Here is a 10,220-nt window from a genome sequence, read left to right as displayed (position 1 = left end):
GACAACTAGCGGGTGGTGCTGTTCAGAGCCCTGTTGCATCATCAGACCAAAGGCCCATCTAGGTCGCTGCCATGTTTGTGGCCCATTCATCTTGATTAGTCCATGGGGAGATTAGCTGGCTTGGGTACTCTTGAGCATTCATTCCAGTTGGTTTGCAGGGAAGTGTCAGACAACCTTGCGCCAAGTAAATATTCCATACTTTCCAGTCCATTTGCCTATTATTCTTCTTAATCACAAAGAGTTCGATTTTGAGGGTTGGGCAGGCGGTTGTTGAGCAAGAACTCCCGATCTGCTTTAACTGCGCAAACTGGATTTGCCAGTATGTGACTGAATCTCATCCCAAAATAGCAAGAACACGGAAGCACCCCTAAGTCCAGCATCATCTTGTCTACAGGGACCAACCGATGGGGAACTCACAGACAAGACACGGATGTAATAGCATTCTCTTGCTCTTTCACTGCACAATCCCATGCAAGATGACTTAGAATCATGGAATCATGCAGAGTTGGAAGGGGCCACGAGGGTCATCTTGTCTAACCCCCACAGTGCAAGAATCTTCTTGGTGCAATTCTCACAGTGTTCAAGTGGACTTCCCCACTGTAGTTAGCGGGTTTAGGATTGCTGAGAAGGCTGAGGTTAGGGTGTTTTTTTCTGTCTTCTTTGGAGTGTTTGTGTAAATTAATTCTTAATTGAAATTCTGCTGTGTTTAACCACACAGAGACTTTATGCACCTCTTAGGTTTTTGATCTCTGCATGAGTCACTTCAGGAGCTTTTTCGTGGAAGAGAAGGGCAGATGAGCACAGGGGTGGAGGAAGGGGGTGCAGTGGGGGCAGGTCACCCTGGGTGTCACAACTGAGCGGGGTGACAAAATGCAGCGTGGCACTCACCACAGGACCTGCAGCATGCCCAAGCCACGCGTCTGCCCCAAACGGTCTGCCCACCGCCTCCCCCTCAGCTGTAGGGCAGCTGAGTTGGAGGAGGTGGGCAGACTCCTCAGAGGCCCCGCAGAGTGTCCTGCACTGGCTGACCCTGCCCCTGGGCACAGGGCATGTGCGCTGCCCCAAGCTCCCGATCGGCTTGCTCCACTGCTGGATGGGCAGGGCTGTCCCAAGACGTTTTGCTGCCTGAGGCTGAGCACTAAAAGACACACTCACCCACCCCCTTGCCTCAAGGCACACAGCGCCGAAGGCTGCTCAAGCAGAAAACCCCACAAGTGCCTCTCCTTGTTCCCAGACAGTAAAGCAACAACAATAAAAAATTAAATAATGTAACCATTTTTTGCTGTTTCATGAGGACAACCAAAATCAGTCACTCAATGTGGCCACCTGAATCTTCTTGACAGTACAGCTGGCCTGGGGGTATAAGTGTGTGTGTTTGTGTGTGGTCATACACACACACACACACACACAGTGGTACCTCGGGTTAAGAACTTAATTCGTTCTGGAGGTCCATTCTTAACCTGAAGCACCACTTCAGCTGATGGGGGCTCCTGCTACCGCCATGCCGCCAGAGCACGATTTCTGTTCTCATACGGAAGCAAAGTTCTTAACTCAAGGTACTATTTCTGGGTTAGCGGAGTCTGTAACCTGAAGCGCCTGTAACCCGAGGTACCACTGTATATGGAACAAGCAGAGGACATGCTTGAATTCAGTCCCTTTTCTGCTCCCCTTCTTATCATGCCAACCTCTTACGCAGGGCCTGAGGTAGGCATTTGAATGGTCTAAGTATCTCAGGTGAGCCCTGCTGGGTCAGATGAGAGATCCAGTCAATTCAGTTTCCCATTCCCATCAATGGCCCACCAGATGCTTCTGGTTTAAGCAAACCGTGCTTTTTCTAATTGTCTGGGCTGGCAGCCAACAGAGGATTGGCCATGGTTTAAATAGTTTTTGTTATTGAAAGAGCTAATGATCAACCCATGAGCAAGTCAGGGAGAGATGAAGGAAGTGCAGAAGGGTGTTTTCTCTCTCCTGATTCTGTAGAATTCCAGAGACTTTGCATGTGCAAGACGTCTTGGGCAATGTGTTCTGAACTTAGAACAAGCATCGTAGAAGAAATCAGCAAAATAACTAAACAGGTACTAGAAATCACCCCAGAACTTAACCTACTGAACATCTTCCAAGATAACAATGGCCACTCACACTATAAAGAACTCATAACCCACCCAATCTCAGCAGCCAGAAACATCATAGCCAGACACTGGAGGGACCTGTCAGGAGTAAATATGGACCACTGGTATCAAGTAGTATGGGAAACAACCTTACTAGAAGAGCTAACCAATAGACTGAAACTGACAAGGGGACAAACAGAAGAGGACGCCTTCACTATGGCGTGGTGTAGTGGTTAAGAGCAGTGGACTCGTAATCTGGTGAACCAGGTTCGCGTATCCGCTCCTCCACATGCAACTGCTGGGTGACCTTGGGCTAGTCACACTTCTCTGAAGTCTCTCAGCCTCACTCACCTCACAGAGTGTTTGTTGTGGGAGAGGAAGGGAAAGGAGAATGTTAGCTGCTTTGAGACTCCTTCGGGTAGTGATAAAGCGGGATATCAAATCCAAACTACTCCTCTTCTTCTTCTTCTTCTTCTTCTTCTTCTTCTTCTTCTTCTTCTTCTTCTTCACATACACAGCCCAACAAGACAACAACACGAACCCACTAGCAACATACAATTCAATATGGCTAACTTAACCCAACAACCCCCCACCCACAAACAAAACCTACTGGAGCCAACCAAAGACAATCAACCACATTCTAGGCCACCCCAACCTGTCTCCCCACCAAGGAAACATAACAAGCGAATAGAAAGAGAACCTACCCAAGTGATGCTGACCCAAAAACCCACGCATACACTAAGTAGAAGAACACAAGCTTTACCACCCCACCCACTCTCTCCTGTCCCCCCTTTTGTTTCCAACCCTATATTGCATATCAGTGCTTTTCCCCCCTAAAAAATGTTTAGGGGTATTCTCATTTTCCTACTCATATTGAAATACTGCCCCTCAATGAGGCCAAACAAAATGTTTAGGGGTATGCGTACCCCTGCGTACCCCCAGAAAAAGCACTGCGGCATATAACACCGTCTCACAACAAATGTAACTGATCTGTAGAAAACACAACCTGAAGAAAGAGACAATGCATGTGCTTTTGCAATGAAGAAAATCTTTAATGAAAATTATTTAAAAAACGAAACAAAGTGCCTGGGGCAGTGGGGAAGTTGTTAACTTGGAATCAGCTAAAAATATATTTCTTTTTACTTTACTTTTCTTTTCTTTTCTCTTCCCTGCCCTCCTGTGGGAGTTTTTAAGCTTAGAGGTTGTAATAAGCACCCTATGCCTTGCTTGACCCTTTGAACTCCCTTTGTAATAAAATATAGGTGTTATCCATTTGTGGCACCATCTGCACTATGCATTTAAAGCAGTATAGTGCTACTTTAAACAGTCACGGCTCCCACCAAGGAATCCTGGTGACTGTAGCTTGTTAAGAGCTGTTGGAAAACCCCTATTTCCCCACTCAGAGCTGTAATTCTCAGTGTGGCTCAACAGTCAACCCCTGTTCTTACTAGGGAGCTCTGAGAACTGTAGCTCTGTGAGAGGAATGAGGGCAGGCATAGGCAAACCCGGCCCTCCAGATGTTTTGGGACTACAACTCCCATCATCCCTAGCTAACAGGACCAGTGGTCAGGGATAATGGGAATTGTAGTCTCAAAACATCTGGGGGGCCGAGTTTGCTCATGCCTGAATAAGGGTCTCCTAACACCTTTCACCCCCCTTAACTAACTACAGTTCCCAGAATCCTTTGGGGAAGCCATGACTATTTAAAGTAAAATGATACTGCTTTAGATATAGTGTGTTTAGAGTGCCTAAGCCAGTAAGTCATACTCAGAATAGACAAGGTTGGTTCAGCCGTCTCACAGAAGTGCAAGGTTGCTTGCTCCATCTGAGGACCAGAACTGCTTGTCGCACTAAGTTGTGCCCATCCCTTTTCCTTATAATTGGGCTGCAGGGGGCATGTCACTGTTGGATCAATGTCTTTGTTTGTGTCACAGTGATCAGAGCACTAAACCAGGCATAGGCAAACTTTGGTCCCCCAGATGTTTTGGCCTACAACTCCCATGATCCCTAAGCTAACAGGACCAGTGGTCAGGGATGATGGGAATTGTAGACCAAAACATCTGGAGGGCCGAAGTTTGCTTATGCCTGCACTAAACCTTTGGGTAGAAGCCACCAACCGAGTTTGAGCCAGGGCAGGCACAGCCGTTGTTGCTTGTGACCGTTGCCTTGTTTGTCTCGATGGCTGAGCCGCCCCCGCTTACAGGAAGCTCAGGTGTCAAGGGTTTCTGGCTGAACAGGTGACACACCTAGCAGAATCCAGGAAAGAGAAAGCTGACCTTTTTGATGTTTTTGCCAGTGTGGTTATGACTCAGCCAGCCACACTGTGCAACAGGATGTTAAAATGTATAGTAAAAGTGGTGGGTGGCATAGAGAATTCATAATACTTTAACAAGCTCAAGTCATTGTCGTCCCCATCGGTGTTTCTGTTTGTTTGAAAAGCTTGCACCTATCTTTGGACATAAAACAGCTCACGTTGTGAAGTTTAAAAATGAAATTAAAGTAGAAACAACAAACACCTAGAATAAGAACCATACAAGGCAGAAATGGAGAACCTGTGGCCCTCCAGAGAGGCCGTTGGACTACAACTCCCATCATCCCTGGGCTGTTCTGGCCGGGACTGATGTGAGATGGAGTCCAACAACATCTGGAGGGCACCATATAGACAAAGTCTATTTATATACCCCCTTTCAACTGCTTAGATTTCATGGGAGTTTAAGATAGATTACAAACATAATATTGTACAACAAAACTACTTTTACTCGTTGGCACCATTACACATGTATCGGTCAAAAGAATAATTTTTAAGGGACTTTTTGAAGGGTGTGGCTAGAGGGGAGTCGTGAATTTACCATGTTCCCCAGCCACAGACTTCCTCTGAATCTGGAGACCCCATATCCCCTACATATCCCCATCAGGCCCAGCCACCATGGAGGACACCAGAAAGGCTGCCTTAAACTCCACTAGTAATCCAGGCCCATCCCCTTGCTTGGTTTTAATCCCTGATCAGCTGCAACGGTGAGAGGAGCCAGGGAGCTAGGGTGGGCTTACCCACATTTTGAGGAATTTCTCCTCCAAGAAGTCTATCGTCTGGCTCTTATTTGGGATTCTCAGTGCTGAGCTAAGCTTCACTTCCCCCTTGCCGCTTCTTTGAACTGTGAAGTGGCGTGTTCCAATGAAAATGTGTGGTCTGGTGTTTTCTGAATTGTGTGGCTGACCTTTATTTTTTTTCATCTGTTTTTGCTGTCCCCTGTAATTTATAATTTTTCCACTAAATGGCCATGATGAAGGCTTTCTCACTTTTAATGTCTACCATTTCTTTTAGCTCTGCCCTTGTATGGCTGATATGAAGATTACAAGATTTTTGATACAAAACAAATTCCTTCCAGTAGCACCTTAAAGACCAACTAAGTCAGTTCTTGGTATGAGCTTTCGTGTGCATGCACACTTCTTCAGATACACAGATTTTTGATGACTCCGGAAAGGTCCCTGGCCCAATCCCCAGAGCTCTAGGAAGGGCTGGGAAAGCCTGGTCAGTTGCTGCCAGCCAGTGCAGACAATATTGAGCTAGAAGAATCCATGGTTGGTATAAGTAAAGCTACCTTTGTATATGGGGTAGGTGGGTGTCAGTGTCTCCCTGCTTGCTCTGCTCGCCAGTCCTCCCACTTCTTCTTCTTCTTCTTCTTCTTCTTCTTCTTCTTCTTCTTCTTCTTCTTCTTCTTCTTCTATTATTTATTAAATTTGTATACCACCCTTCACCTGAAGATCTCAGGGTGGTTTACAGCATAAAAATACAAGATAAAAACACAAAACACAAAATACTTAACCCCATTCCCCCACCTCCTCCCACAGACACATTTAAAGTAGCACATAGTGCTAGTTTGGATACAAAGCCATGTCTCCTCAGAAATAAATATTATTGCATTCAGTGTGACTTATTCCCAGGTGAGTGGGTTTAGGAGTGCAGGTTTAACTACCTGCCTTGGAAATACATTAAGATAGAAATTCAAACAAACATACATGCTACCAGTGCATGGAAATGGATGGGGACAGGGAGAAGAGGCAATACTTTGTCAGTAAGAGGAAAGTGAACAAGGGAAATGAACTCCTAAATATTAGGCAACAGCTGCATTTAACATTTTAAGGTAGAAAATTGTAACAGTGTTGGATGAAAGGTTTTCAATCTCTTCAGTAATCTTTTAACACTCTAGGATGAAACATGCTGTAAGAAGCAGTAGAATTGGCAGTAATGAAACTGTGAGGGTCTAAATCACTACTGCTAAACGTTGTTTTAAATCAATGTTTTAAACTCCCTGCCAATTAAGAGTGGTATATGTTCTGCACCTTATTTAGTCTGAATACTGCAAGCTTCTGAAACAGTACAAATACTTAAGCGAGGTACTACTGAATTGTGATTCTGACCATGACACAGAAATGGTATGGTTCACTGGAAGCTATGACAACTGCCACAAGAAGACTTTCTGAAAGTCTTTCCCACTTAGACCTTCCTTGTTACGCCTCCCCCTTTCCTCTCCCCCTTTTCTTCTTCCTTTAGTCCTGTCTCCCATCATTAAAAAGGTAAAGGGACCCTTGACCATTAGGTCCAGTCGTGACCGACTCTGGGGTTGCGGTGCTCATCTCACTTTACTGGCCAAGGGAGCTTCCGGGTCATGTGGCCAGCATGACTAAGCTGCTTCTTGCGAACCAGAGCAGCGCACGGAAACGCCATTTACCTTTCCACCATAGTGGTACCTATTTATCTACTTGCACTTTGACGTGCTTTCGAACTGCTAGGTGGGCAGGAGCAGGGACCGAGCAAAGGGAGCTCACCCCATCACAGAGATTCAAACCACCAACCTTCTGATAGGCAAGTCCTAGGCCCTGTGGTTTAACCCACAGCGCCACCTGCATCCCTTTGTCTCCCATCATTAAGGGATACTTTATCTGTGATTGCAGGGAGTTGGACTAAATGGCCACTTGGGTCCCTTCCAACTGTACAATTCTATGATTCGACGATTTACTGCAGATGCAACCTGCCTCCAGGACCCCCCTCCCTCCCAATCAGCTGCAGTTGTGCAACCTGAATTTTCTGCTATGAATTCCACTCAAAAGAAGTGAGAGTCTGGAAGTGTCAGGCATCTTGATCTCCTATAGCTTATAGTGTATTGGAGAAAGGCATTGTTAGTTTGCTGGACCCCTAAACAGGAGCACTCCTGCTTTATTCCCGCATTTAGGGCCCTCTCCCGCTCTTGGGGATTTTTCTGGATAATCCGCAACACTCTATCATTACATATTACAGCACATTCAGTACATGGGGCATTAGTCATAGAGATTCAGAAATCTGGATTGAGGCCATTATCTATTATGTTTAGCAGAGCCATGACTCAATGCCCCAAAATGCCTCTTGAATGGGTTGGATCTGTTTGCTTTTCAGAGAACAGAGGAATCAGTCAGGGGAGTGGTACTAGTCCTTCTGGGAAGAAATCCGGCTGGGAGGAATATGAATGAACTTGAATGCCACTCAGTGGTAAAGCACAAGATTGGAATGCAGAATGTCCCAGGTTCAATCCCTGGCATTTCTAGCTAGAGCTGGGAAAGACCCTTGTCCAAAAGCCAGAGAGCTCCGGCCAGCCAGATGGACCAGTGGCCTGACTCACCAGAAGGCATCTTCCTGAGCTCTTAAGTTTGCTTATTAGATGCTAGAAAGCATTTCTCCATGTGTGTTTTCAGGACCCATCTAATTCCCATGACTGTCATTTGTTTTAACTGTTTTTAATTTGAAATTGTTGTAACCTGTCCTGGGACTTAATATAATAATAGGGTGGAATCCAACATCATAATAATGCAGTTGTTCCATCAGCACAGATATTTCTCCTTGCTAGACAGAACAATCTCTCCCCTGCCCTCTGTGCTGTCCTGGGGGTTCCACCCCCAGAGCCAATTGAGGGGTGCACAGCGCATGCAGGAAGAGGAGAAAGGGGGAAAGCCCCATTGCTCTAGAAGGCTAACACAATTATTTAGCTGAGTCTGGCCCAAGATGATGATGATGATTTCCCAGTCACTTGCCACCTGTGTGAGATGCTGTTATTTTTCAATTTAGCTTGACAAAACAGAACCTACAAACTTTTATACTCCAACTTCCACGTTGGTCTAGGCTTCATTTACTTTGTGTTACTGTAATGGCTGATGAAGGATCAGGTCCTAGATTTTGAGTCCAACTTAATTATGCTGAGATTACACCCACTGAAATCAATTTAAATTAGAGATCATTAGCTTAATTTGCCTTGACTTAAATGGGTTTACTCTACAAATGAGTAGGGTTGCAATGTTAACCCCACTTACATAAAAGTAAGCTCCATGAAAATCAATAGGATGTATTTCTAACTTGATGTGGTTCCCTGAAGGAAAAAAGGAACAGCTCAAGTAGGCAATCCTCAGTATATAAAAACTCCAAACCCTGGTTTGATCAAGAATGTCAGGACATGAAGCTAAACTTACTGAAAAAATACAAGAATTATAGATCTGCCAACTTACCCCAACTCCCCACGGTCTGGTTTGAAGATAAACGAAATTATAAAATCCTGATCAAAAACAAAAAACTCCAGGCACAGAAAAGAGAATGGAAATGCCTAATAGATGCATCCAGAGAGAGAGACTCGGCCACCTTCTGGAGAATGGTAGCAAATGGAGTGCGATCTACCTCCTCAGAAGTGGAGTATACTATACCTGCAGGGACTTGGGAGGCATTTTTCCAATCTTCATATTCAGCTCTGCCTTTGACACAGCCACTAACACAGTGTGAGGCAGGTGACGAGTGGCCTCCGGTGTCGGTTGCGGAGGTCAGGAGGCTTATTCAGGCACTCAAACACAGAAAAGCCCCGGGAGCAGATAATATCTCTCCTGAGCTTCTTAAAGCCAATATTGACTGGTGGGCCCCAGTCCTTGCCAGCCTATTCACCAGCATAGATCAAACAGCAATAATACCAGAGGACTGGGGATTGGCAATCATCGTTCCCATATTCAAGAAAGGCTGTAAACTTGATCCAGCCAATTACAGACCAATCAGTCTCTTAAGCATCATCAGCAAACTCTATGCAACTCACTTACGTGAAAAGTTTGCGGACTGGCTGGAACGGGAGCACATCCTTAAGGAAGCCCAGGCTGGTTTCAGGGCACATAGATCAACTCTAGACCAAGGACTGGTATTGCAACATCTAGTGGAGAAATACACCTCAAAGAAAGGAGGCTCCCTCTATGTAGCCTTTATAGACTTCAAATCAGCTTTCGATTTGATACCCCGGCACAGACTTTGGGAAAAATTAAATGCCACAAACATCGACAGACGTCTTTTGCTTCTTATCCGTAGATTACATGAAAATACTCGGATCCGTGTTAGATGCGACCGTTATGGGAACCTATCAAAGGAAATCCAAAGTTTCCATGGTGTCAAGCAAGGCTGTGTTCTTGCCCCTATTCTATTTAATTTCTATATAAACTCCTTAGTCGGAAAGATGGAGGAAGCAAGTACTCACCCCCCAAACCTAAATAATATACCAATTCCAGTCCTTTTGTACGCAGATGATGCGGCACTTATTTCCTTCTCTTGTGTGGGCCTAAGAAAACTTTTACGAGCTCTTACAGAGTATTGCGAAGCTGAAGACCTAATAATAAATTACACTAAATCAAAAATTATGGTGTTCTCCAAGAGAAAACTCCGACATAAATGGAAAATTAATAACCAACCTATTGAGCAAGTAACATCTTTTAGATACCTTGGAATAATCTTTGACGAGAAGGGATCTTGGTGCCATCAGATTAAGAATTCCATTGCAAATGCGCAAAGATCTTCTAGAGCTATCATAAGATTCTTCTACAGAAAAGGAGGTCAATATGTTCCTGCTGCCTCCCAGGTCTTTGTCGCAAAAATACTTCCACAACTGATGTATGGCACCCAGATATTTAATTGTCAAAAACTTAAGTCCCTGGAATCTGTACAAACTAAATTTTACCGCTCCCTACTAGGGTTACCTACCTGCGTTTCCAACGCAGCCATTAGGCTGGAGGTAGGTCAACTCTCTATTAATGCCAGGATATGGATCTTGAAGATTCACCTCT

Source organism: Podarcis erhardii (genome assembly GCF_964252035.2).
Source record: "Podarcis erhardii genome assembly, chromosome: 7".
Lineage (NCBI taxonomy): Eukaryota > Metazoa > Chordata > Lepidosauria > Squamata > Lacertidae > Podarcis > Podarcis erhardii.
The sequence above is the reverse complement of the archived record's forward strand: the minus strand, read 5'-3'. Positions refer to the sequence as shown.